This window comes from Arachis ipaensis, chromosome B7 (genome assembly GCF_059453495.1).
Source record: "Arachis ipaensis isolate K30076 ecotype BB chromosome B7, ASM5945349v1, whole genome shotgun sequence".
Classification (NCBI taxonomy): Eukaryota; Viridiplantae; Streptophyta; class Magnoliopsida; order Fabales; family Fabaceae; genus Arachis; species Arachis ipaensis.
Genome location: NC_142442.1, coordinates 27,879,336 through 27,892,216, shown reverse-complemented (window position 1 = coordinate 27,892,216; position 12,881 = coordinate 27,879,336). Strand labels below are relative to the sequence as shown.

General features: G+C 27.9%; 1 pseudogene; it reads left to right on the top strand.

Annotated features, from left to right (window-relative positions):
• Positions 1–7,295: 7,295 nt before the first annotated feature.
• LOC110264927 (BURP domain protein RD22 pseudogene) lies at positions 7,296–7,894 on the top strand (annotated as a pseudogene).
• Positions 7,895–12,881: the final 4,987 nt, after the last annotated feature.

Here is a 12,881-nt window from a genome sequence, read left to right as displayed (position 1 = left end):
ACCTAGACTTGACTTGTAAACTCGTATGAGTTTACCTGTTATAATTATTTTGCAAAAAATATATATATCGTGTATAATATATATGTTTACTCAAATATAGGCATTCAAACTCAATAATTTTAACATAAAAAATATAATAAATTAACATAATACTACAATTATAACAAGTACTCTAAAACACACATTCAAATCCTTCACAAGTATGCATCTAGTTCAACATAAAATGTGAAAAGGGCTTGGAGAAGAGAGTGATTGAATGAGTGCGGCGAGCAAAGTGAGGGATTTAGCTGTTTAGGGTTACGTTCATACGTTGATCCCATTTTTTTCTCCTTTTTTTGGGCCTAAAACGGCTCTGTTTTTGCAAAAAAGGCCAAACAAAACAAACTCACTGACTCGCCCGTAAACTTGTGAGTTTGACCGAGTTTATGCGAGTTTACTTGAGTCTACCCGGAAATGAGTTTGTACCTGAATTAACTCAATTTCACTACCTAAACTCGTAAACTCGTATGAGTTTACGAGTTAACTCGAGAGCTTGACAACAATGCACCCACTCCAATTGAAACAAGAAAATCAACCAGAATTAAAAGAACTCCATCTTATCTTCAGGACTATCATTGTAAGATAAATAGCACACATACTATTGCTGACTCTTTTTGTAGGTACCCTATCTCAACATACATGTCTTATAATGCACTTAGTTCAACACACAAATCCTTCTCTTTGGCTGTTGCTACAACTATTGTACCTAGTGATTATGGGGAGTCTGCTGCCATCCTTGCTGGAGAGAAGCCATCCAAAGTGAACTTGAAACTTTGAAGAGTAATCAAACTTGGCGGATCATGAAGCTCTCTGATGGCAAAAGAGCTATAGGTTGTAAGTGGATTTTTCAAATCAAATTTCACCCTGACGGCTCAATCGAAAGATACAAGGCCAGACTTGTGGCCAAAGATTTCACGCAAATAGAGGGTGTAGATTTTCTAGATACATTTAGTCCACTCGTGCGCATGACCACATTGAGGGTTGTTCTAGCACTAGCAGCAGCCAAGCATTGGCACATCAAGCAGTTGAATGTCAATACTATTTTTCTACACGGTGAATTAAACGAAGACGTCTACATGTCCCTTCCTCCAGGGCTGCAACACTCTGAAATTGGTTCCAATTTGGTATGCAAATTAGAAAAATCCCTCTATGGACTATGCCAGGCTAGCAGGAAGTGGAACTTGAAATTAACCGACACTCCCACCTCAGTTGGGTTCACAAAATCAGAATCAAATCATTCTCTCTACACTAAGGTTACAGCTCAGGGTGTGACCATTATCATGGTCTGTGTTGATGATTTGGTCCTAACCGGTGATGACATTCATGAAATTGAATCAATTAAAGCTTTACTTGATGACAAATTCAAGATTAAAGTTTTAGGAAACCTCAAATTCTTCTTGGATAAGGAGGTGGCCAAAACCTCACAAGGCATTCACTAGTGTCAATGCAAATATGCTCTCGACATACTCAAGGATTTTGGCTTCCTTAATTGCAAACCAGCATGCACACCAATGGATTATACCTCTGGCCGATCACACTCCTTATCAGCAATTACTTGGACGTCTCTTATATCTCACGAATACTAGGCTAGATATTGCAAAATCAACACAAAGTTACTTTACCCAGTTTCACTTTTCATGATACATTGGCTAAACTAAGAAAAAACAAAAAAAGAGATAGAATTAAAATATTTTTTTATTGACCAATTAGAATTGCCTCCCAGGATCTATAATTGTCTCAAAAGGTCCAATATACATATATTATTGGACCTTTTTAATACCAGTCACGAAAACCTTATGAAAATAGAAGATTTTCGGATAGAAGATGTAAAACATATCTTGGACATTTTAGAAATTCGAAATTGAAAGAAAAGCATTTTGCATAAATTGAAAATCCATTAGGTTATTTTCATCTTTTTTTTTTCTTTCTTTTTATCTCTAATTCAATTCCAATTTGAAAATCAAATAAGTCGTATCTTACTCAAACTGATAAAAAGAGCTGAGGTTATACTAAAAACCGCTAGTAGAAAACCAAAATAACTAGTTATAGTGGGCATAAAGAAACTAAATGAAATAAGTTCTTTTTATACGTATGTTTACAAAGTACTTCCCTAAATTTTCAAGGAAATACAATCGAATAGGAGAATAAGAAAAAATACCATTTGAGAAATACAATTGAGATTTGTGGATTTATCAATCATTATAGACGAATACCTTTTTTTGTATATTTTCTTCTATTTCATTTTTTATTTCACTTTTTAGAATTATTCGTATACACCAATTTTCTTATTGAGAAAGCATATTGATAGCCTCTACTTGTGTCCTAGCTCGTCGAAGAGATAGATTTGCCTCGATTTGTTGTCTCTTGCCTTCAGATTTACTCAAGTTAGCTTCTGCTATTTCAAGAGTTTGTTTCATAGGGTCTTTCTATCCAGGTGGAGGTAGTCCGCATCTTCACATAAATGTTTATTTCACCGAGCCTCTCTTCGAGACAGTGCCCAGATCGTTACGCCTTTTGTGCGGGTCAGAACTTACCCGACAAAGAATTTCGCTACCTTAGGACCGTTATAGTTACGGCCGCCATTCACCGGGGCTTCGGTCGTAGTGGGGAGGCTTAGTCAGTTTATGGATTGTCCAACTGATATTCATATGCAAGCAACACAAAGGGTTTTAAGATATTTGAAGGGTTGCCCATTAACTGGTGTTTTCTTTTCAGCAACAAATGATCTAAAAGTTATTGGATTCTCAGATGCGGATTGGGCCACATGTGCAGACACTCGGAGGTCAATCACTGGCCATTGTTTTAATCTTGGGAGCTCATTGATCAGTTGAAAAAGTAAGAAATAAAGCACAATGGCAAGATCTTCATCCGAATCAGAATATAGAGCTTTATCCCTTGCTACATGTCAAGCTCAGTGGTTGAGTTACATCATGCGCGATTTAGGAATGCCTTTGAAAGAGCCTATAACCCTGTTTTGTGACAATAGATCAGCTAAACATATTGCAACAAATTCTATCTTCTATGAAAGAACTAAGCATATAAAAATGGACTGTCACCTAGCTAGAAATCAACACCTCTCTGACTTGACACATGATGTCAGTATCCTCATCTAATCAGCTTGCTGATTTTCTTATTAAGGCTTTTGCACCAAGTTTCTTTGCATCTAACATTGGCAAATTAGGTCTCTCACACATATACAGACCTAGTCTAAGGGAGGCTATAACTTGAGTCCTAGTTTAAATGAGGTTGTAATTGTAGTAGATAAATGTTGTAGCGTAATTAAATAATCATAGTTAGATTAGTTAGTAATTATTTATGCCAGCTAGCACTAAAGTTTGTTAAAAAAGTTAGTGAATTAGAAGATTACGTTTTTGAAAGTTAGTTACATAACTGTATACATTGCGTGATGTATATAAATTGCTTGTGAATTATAATGAGAACATTTTTTTCTGCCATTTTTTTGTATTTTCTTTTTATCTTCTCTAATTTTTTTGTTTTGTTTTGTTTTGTTTTTTTTTAGTTTTGCTATATGTCTTTACTCTTTGACTTATTCAATAGAGATAGATGAGAGTTCATATTTCTTCTGCCATATATTTTTACAACTGGTTCTTTTTTTTTTATGCTTTCTGAATAGCTAAAAATACTACAAAAATATTCAACAACAATAAATAATGCATATTTTGACAACGGAATCAGCTGAAATGGCCCCTATCGTAAGTACTACTATTGCATTTCCATTTGTAGCCGCTTCACCCCTTTAGTTTGTGTCCCTTCAAGTTGCCATTTTTCTTAGACACATGCATATTAGATATCAATTATAAGTAATATTATTGAGACAAAAAAAAATTAAAATTTGCTTTTTTTTAATATTTATTAATTATTATACTAATTAATAAATATTAAATAAGTTAAATTTTAGTTAATTTTAACTAAAATTTTTTTGTTATCAAACATTTTTAAATCATTATAAACCCCCTAAAATAGAAAGTCTGGACCCGTCCAACTTGCCATATTGACATTTATGTTTTTGTCTAAACAGATAAACGGGTTTTCTAAAGATCTATTGATCTATGTACTTTAGAATTAAAAAACGTAATCAAACGAAATTAAAACAAAATATGACTGTTAATAAAATGTTATTTAACTTTTAGAGTAAAATACTAATTTGATCAAAAATATTATTGACAAAATAATTTTTGAATTATTTAAAAATATGATAAAAATAATTAATAAATATTATATTTTTATAAATGATAAAAAATTTTGTATTTAGTAAATGATTTATTTATTTGATTTAAATTTTTGTAGTATCATTTGAATAAATATTTAGAAGGTGCACAAAAAAAATGAAAGCAAAATTTTTGGTCATCATAATAATAATTTTTTTTTAAATTCACTTGACGTAAAATGACCAAATTTTAATAATAAAAATATTTTATTTTTTTAATAATACTTGCACATTAAAATTTGATCGCTAATAAAATTATTTTTAGAATATATATTTAATATCTAATTTTTTATCGCATTTTTAAATCTTTCGAAATTTATTTGTTCGTTAATATTTTTAAAGGTTATTTTTATCAGTCGTGTAAATTTTTGGATACTATTTTAATATTAAAACAAATATGTTGCATTTTTAGCTTGTTCTTAAAATTTTTATTTCGTTATAAAATCATAAAAATGAAATCTTAGTTGGACGTTAGAATTGAATTATAAATTTATAATTCAGCCATCTTAGCTTTGTCGGTGCAATGATAAGTGAGAATTAAAAGAGTGGAAAATTGTGGGGCACGGTCTTCTTTGGAGTCTAAGCACAAATAATTCCATACGTAACTTCAGCATGCAAATTGATGAAGTAAAATCTTTCTTTGAAGGGTGGTGGGGATTAATTAAAAATTAAAATGAGTGGTCATCATCATTTCGAATGACAATAAGATGTTTAATTTGCTATATAAATTGATCCTTTTTTTCTCTCAGTCTTCCATCAGTGTTCCTTCTTTTTCTCTCCCCATTCTCTCTTCTCCATTCAGTATATTATAAGCTATCTTAGCTTGCACATTAAATTAAATGATGTTTCGTCACCTACTCCTCCTCTCGTCAGTTCTTTCATGTGTAAGCTTCATCTCTCTTTGGTAGCAAATAAATAAATAAATAAATAACAATAATAGTACAGATATCTAACTCTAAAAATTTTGACTACTAATTTTGTATACAGGTTGAATTTACGGATTCTATATATAATACAATAATAATGTTTACGAAATTGTTGTATATTATCTATACTTTGTCTCTGCTAATATTTTCTTCCGTATATCCTATGTATATGTTTTGAAAGATATTACATTTATCCACACTCTGGATCCACAATGATCCTTTTACTCTAAAATTAAATTCAAATAAAGTTTTACTCATTTATTTTTTTTTATAAATTTTAAATTACGAACTCTATATTACAAGATAAATAGCTACAAATCTAGTTTCTATACTTTGTACTAAAAAATTTTAATTCCAATAATACTATTAAACTCTATAAATACAAATGCTACGTAGATTCTCTTTAGCATAGAGATTATGGACCCCAAATATTTTATAAAAATATTAGTAACATTTTGAAATAAAAAATGAAATTAACTCAATTATTGGTTAGCATTATATACTTCCGATTCAGACACAATAACATGTGCTCAATTTTCATCTTTACTATTCATTCAACATTTTTTCATTTCAAACTTAATATGTTGTACGTTGGACTAATAATATATAATGAACAAATTTAGTTCTATTTTAGGTTTTATTGATTTTTTAAATTTAATTTTTTTTATATTAGACAAAATATAAAAATTTTAATAAATATTATATTCGTATAGAGTAATGAAAATTTGCAAGTCTTTTTAAGAAATTGAGTAACTTTTTTATCTATTGAATTTAGTATTATTTTATATTTTATCTGTTTTTAATTGATTTTTTTAAAAAGAATATATTCAAGCATTCGATAAATATTATAATTTTTAATATTTTTTATTCTAATTATAATATTTTTATATATTTTACAGTTTATAATATTTTATTTTTCTATAATTATAATCTTTTTTACATATCTTTTGTCAAATTAATAACAAACTTAAAAATAATTAATATAAATAATATTATATAAATTTATGTTAAAAGTTTTTGCCCCAACAGTAATTTTCTTCGAGCTCTATAGCACTGAGGCACTGAGCATCTATATGGTGATAAATTGATAATTATGTTATAATTTGAAACTATTGGCAGCTTGGTTTCCTAGGAAACATTGTTGAAGCATTTCAATCTGCTGAAATTTATTGGCAAACTGTATGGCCTAAAACTTCCATGCCTATTGCTTTAAGGGGTCTTATTGAATCTGGAAAGCTTTATTTATTTATTTATTTATTTATTTATTTATTATTATTATTATTATTATTATTATTATTATTATTATTATTATTATTATTATTATTATTATTGTACAAATCGAAAGCTAAAAGTCGCAACAGGAGCAAGCTAAGTCATAAGGATTTGATAATTGTAAATCCTGGTTAAAAAACAAACATACTCGAAAATATGTCAATAAATTCATATTTTTTATTTTATTCAAAGAAATTAATTATTTTTACACACTACTTTGTGAAAAAGGAAGTTATTTTTAGAGTTCGTCACTCTCTCATAGTTGATATGTAATAAACTGTGGGTAATTAGCAAGGATATGCAGATATATAACTGAGCATAAAATGAGAATTTATTTAGCTTGTCATAAAATTTGAAAAAAAAATCAAGAAAGCTATAATATGAAAATTTGTTTTTCTTTTTTAGTTCTGATGATAATCTATCTCTTCTTTCATTCCTTTTTAAGCATTAATTATGTTAGAAAAAGAAAAAGTTTAAACTCTCTTTAAGCATTATTCAGTCATGTATGAGCATCAATTCTTAAAAAGTGTATTTTTTAGTTAAAACTTAAAATTATTAGTAAAAAGTCTGGATAAGTTATTTTCATATAAAGTTAATAAACATATTAAATTATCTAATAATTTTGAATTATAAACAATACTTATAGAAAAATACATGTGAATTTGAGTGTTTGCTAAATTTATTTTACTCCAAAACATACATTACGTAACAAATCTCTAATATGCTAATAATTTGCGTTTTTTTTAAGGGAATTGGAACTGGGCACCAAAAAAGTCATATTCTAAACCCGAATTCAACGATCTAACAATCTGCTTTAGCTATAGAATTAACTGCCGTCCCCCATCATCAAAGCGCACATAAATTCTAACACTTTCTTACCTGACACAGTTGTCAAAAACATCCCATTTTCTAGCACTATGCTCCCTGAGATTCTATCCCATTTCAAGTTCGAGGCTAACTCAACCGATGCTAAGACTGTGAAACAAACACTTTATCTCTGTGAGAGTCCTTCCTTGAATGGAGAACATCTTTAGAGTCACTGGTAAAATTCGCAATTAAGGCTAGTTTCAACTGAGTTTGAAAAGGAGCCACAGAACGAGCTACACTACAATTTGGTAGAGGGAGTGAAGAAAATTGGAGACAAGGTTGTAGTGTGCCACAAATTGAAGTACCCTTATGCAGTGTTTTATTGCCACAAAATAGAGACAAGGGCCTATACTGTTTCATTGAAGACTAATGACGGGTCAAAAGCAAAAGCATTAGCAGTTTGCCACACCAATACTAAAGAGTGGAATGCTGAACATGTTGCTTTCGAAGAGCTTAATGTGAATCCTGGTTCTGTTCATATTTGTCATTTTCTTCCCACAGATACCCTTCTTTGGATACCCAATTAGTATTGTGTAGTAGTAGTTTCATAAAACAATGCCAATTATGTACCTTCTTCCTAAGTGAAATTCTCTTGATTTCCCTTGTGTTGCATACTTGCATGTAATAAAACAGAATGTGTTTGTTGGTGGATGTTACAATACTGCCCTAATGTTCGGAGTTTTAAAATTACTTTGTATTATTAATATTGTGATGTGTGTTGGCACATATTTTAACAGGTATTTTATTAATAGAGCTTCTATTATATATTGATAACATTATTAAATAATTAATGCCAACAAATTATATTTTTTTAAAAAGTTAATATTTGAAAAATTAACACTAATTTAAAATTATACTTTTAAATAAAAATTATAAAATAATCATAAAATATTAATCTCCCATCTTTACTTATTTGCAACTTTTTTAAATTAATATTTATTAGTGTTAATTTTTTTTACTGAAATAAAATAAAAAAATTATTGTTTCCATAACAATTTTTTTTATCTTTTAAGATTTATTTTGTTTTAGAATTTTATAAACTCATTACAGTACGATCTAAATCATACTGGTATATTTTTATTTTTATTTAATTTAATTTTATTCACATAATTTAAAATTTTAAATTATAAAATTTTTAAATTAAAATTTAAATAAATATAATTAATTAATAGCTTAATTTAATTTAATAAAAATAAACATATTTGTATTATTATATTTATATGATTAATTATATTTATTCAATTTAAAAAAAATAACTGTTTAAAATCTTTAATTATAAATTAAAAAATTAATATACTCATATTATTTTTAATACGATTACGTTTACAATACTCCTTAATAGTTTGGTGAATCAACAATCAATAAAATTTTTAATTATTTAATGAATCAATACTCCATATATTTTTATTTTTAAATTAATTTTTTGCAGTTAAAATTTTTATTATTTTCTTTATATTTATTTTACCTCTTCTGCTTTAAATTAAAAAATCCTTTATATTTATTTTACCTCATAGTTCTCTTTCTCAAATCTCACTTCTAACCAAATCCATCACCGTTCACCAGTGTCTCGTTCAACGTTATATCTCCTTTATCATTTCTATCTTCGCGTCACCGTCTCGGAGCCACTTCACCTCACTGGCTTAGCTGTCTTCTCTTTACCATGGTTACTCTTTTGGTTGGATCTGTACTTTTATTCTGAATATGTTCTTAATCCTATTCTTCAAATTTTTGTTTCAAATAGAATGTTTTCAGGATATTTTAAAAATTTTATCCCTTATTTTTATTTTTCTATTCTTCTATTCTGGATATGTTTTTAAACTATCTTCAATTTTTGTCCATATTTTAATTATTCTGGTCTTCTATTTTTGTTCCTATTTTAGTGTTTTAAATTAAAATTCAAAATTTTACTTTTTAACTCATTTAGTAATCTAATCCTAAAAGAACATCTTAGTATTTAAACTTAATACTAAATAATATATTTGGTTCTATTAATTAAATTCAAATTCACATTTCCGTGTTTTAGTTACCTAAGAAAAAAATTCAAATTCAAATTTTTATTTTTTAATTTAATAAAATAACATTAATTATTTAAAGAGTAAAGTATTGTTTTTGTCGTCAACGTTTGGGATAAGTCTCAAAGTTGTCCCTAATGTTTAAATTATCATATTGAAGTACCTAATATTTTAAAATTGGCTCAATGTTGTCCAACGCTTAGGGATCTGTTAACAGAATTGACGACGAGACAAAATTGAAACGATTTTAAAATGTTAGGGATATAAATAGAACGAAAACGTTGGAGACAAAAATAATATATAAAAATAAATTTTAATTTTATCCTTCAATAATATTAATTTTTTACAGTACATAGTTATTCAATTATATATTTATGTTTATTTTTATGAATTAATGTTTAAATAAGAAGATACAAAACATAGAAAAAAATCACAACATAAGTGTGCTTTAGTATGTATAGTATAATAAAAATGAATTTTGAGTATAATGGAATGAACTAAGTATAAATAATTAAAATTAAGATACAAAATGCTTAATATAATTAATTTTTAAAATTAGAAAGAAGAACAATAATTAAATTTAATTTATTCTCTTATACGAAGTATTTATTTTACGTTATATAGTATACATATAAATTTAAATTTTTAAAATTAAAGTTAAATTCATAAATATTTTTAAGCAATTAATGGCATAGAATTTTTTTTCCTTTTAATATGCTTATACAAAATAAATGATATTTTGGTCTTTTTATTTTAATACATTTAAATAATATTAATACTAAAAGAATATTTTTGTTTTTTTAATTAAATAAAATTTAAATTAAAATTAAATAATTTTAATATTAAAGGGTATTTTTTAGTCTTTTAAAATTAATACTAAAAATATATTTTGATTTTTTTAATTTTTTAAACATTTTAATTTTTTAATTATAATGTTATAATAATTTTTTTAAATCTTATAATAATCTAATATGAGTAATATTAATTAAAAAGTGTAATAAGCCCAAACTGACCTATAAGTCTAACGGATCTAATGTAAAATATTAATCAAAGCCCAAACAAATTTTAAATAAAAAAATATAAAATAATCATATATGCTAACTTTTTTTTAACTTTTTAACAGGAGTTTTAGTACTTCAAAGTTTGAAGGAGTATGAAATCGCTTCTCGTGTTTGTTATATGATCTACTTTTTCTTCTTCCTGTATTTTTGTTTTTGCAAAAGTTATGATCTATCTTTTTACTTACCATATGGATGGTGTGAATAAAAATAAATTGTAATGTTTGATTATGAATACAAACTAAATTTGGGATTATGCTATTTCAATAACAAAAGAGTAGTTTACAAACAACAACCAGAGTATATATTATCACTAATAAAATGTAGAAAGTAAACTTTATGTTGGTGAAAAGGTTTGTTTTTACCCTTTTTGTAATAAAAGAAAAATACTACTCATCCAACAATAATTCAATCTTTAAAAATTTTTTAAATTTAATTATTCTATTATATTAATTTTTTAATTAACTAAGTAATCATGTTTTCTATTTTAAAGGAATCACTATTAATTTTATTTAATTTAAATTTTATAAATAATATACTTGGCACTATTATAATTACATTGGTGAAAAAAGCTTCAATAAATCGAAAAAATTATATTTTTCATTTCAAAATAGTTTAAATAATTAACTTGCACTTTAATATTTTTTCTAATTTTTAAATAAAAAGCATATTGTAGCATCGAAAAATAGCATTTCCTATTTCAAAACAATTCAAATAGTTTTCTTTTGGGGGAGACTCACATAAAGATGGCCAAAATAACTTTTTTAAAAGTTGCTGACATGTTACTCTGTTATTGGTTGTTTATTAAAAATCGGTTAAAACTAGAAGCTTTAAACTCGGTTCGACCCGTCCGGTTTAAATAAACCGGTCTGGGTCTCTCTTTTTTTTGTTCTTTTCTTTAGATCTATGAAACTACGTCGTTTCACAGTCCTCTTCCAACATTACTATCACAGCAGCTCTCTCATCTCTCACTGTGCTTCTGTGCCTCATTGACATGAACCTAAGTTCTCTCCCTCTATCGGCATCGGTGTCTCTCACTGTCTCCGACAAGCTCGTCGTTGCTCTCTTACAGTCTCTGGTCTCGCGCGCCTTCCCTGCCCTCGTCGTTGCTGGCGGTAGTAGCAGCAGCTTCTGGGACTGGACGTCGTCGCTCCCTGTCTTGTCACCGCCTCACAGTCAGTCTCGCGCAGTCGTTGCGCCCGTCGTTGCCGGAGACAGAAGCAGCAGGTCCCCGGACTTCCTTCTCGACTTCCTTCGCACAACCTGGTCTCAATTTGATGAGTTCCAACAATTTTTCTGTTCTTTTCTTTTCTGTTTTATTGCTGTCTTTGATTATTTTTTTTTGCTGAAAATATAAATGAATTAGTCTCTTTGTTGCTAAAAATAATCACATTGAGTGAAGATCACCAATGGATATTCATAAAAACATGAACTTTATCAATGATTGAAACCAAAATTGAAAATTTTTATTATTTTATTAATAATTGTATAATTGGGATCAAACAGAATTAAAGGGGTTATGCAGAAAACTAGTAACTAAAATAAAAATGGACTTTGAAATAAGTAGTGGCGCGAGTAACTAATAATGATGTAAAGGAATCTATGCATTGGGTTTTGAGATATATCTATGATGAATGCATTTGTGTTTGTTATGCACACAAACAGAGTCAAAGGTTGTTGGGTATGAAGTATGAAGAGGGGTTTGGCACAAATGAATGAAATGTGTCAAGTTGTTATTTTCCAAACCCAAATGTGTCACGTTGTTACTCATTGAACTTTAAATATTTTGTTGATGAAAATACATTGTGCTAGTCTTTTGTTGCTGAAAAATCAATAAGATGAATTTGATATTGATAACATTCACTTGAATTTGAATTTGTTGCGGTTCTACTCAAATGATTACTATGTTAAAAATGTTGCCCTAGATTTTTCATAGGATATTACTAGTAGTATTACAAAACTGATTGCTTCGAGACCTATGTTTTGACGCATATACTATCTGAAAAATTGTACGTGTAATGTTTGGTATCTTGAATTTGAAAAAGCTTTGATAATATAAACACGAACATCGGCCTTAGTATTATATGAAAAATGCTGCTAGACGTAATATATTGTTTACCATAAGGAATTAACATATTCGCTGAAGTCCTTTCTTTTTCTCTCAAATTTGTTTATGCTGCGGAGAACAGGTTGTAATACAAGGACAATATCCGAAGTTCAATGGGATGCAATAGCATGTACTTGTATAGTGTGATGAGAGTATAGTTTAAGTTGTTATTTAAATTTTTGGATTTCAAATAGTAGTGCATTGAGGTTGATATAAAATTTTTATAATTAAAATTTTAGATATTTTCGAATGGATACTTTACAGTAAATTTAAAAAATAGATATTACACTCTGCTGAAATGGGCATAAGGATTCAATAGTTTTTGATTTATACAGTTAACCTAACTAAGTTAGAATATGCTCCATTTTTTGT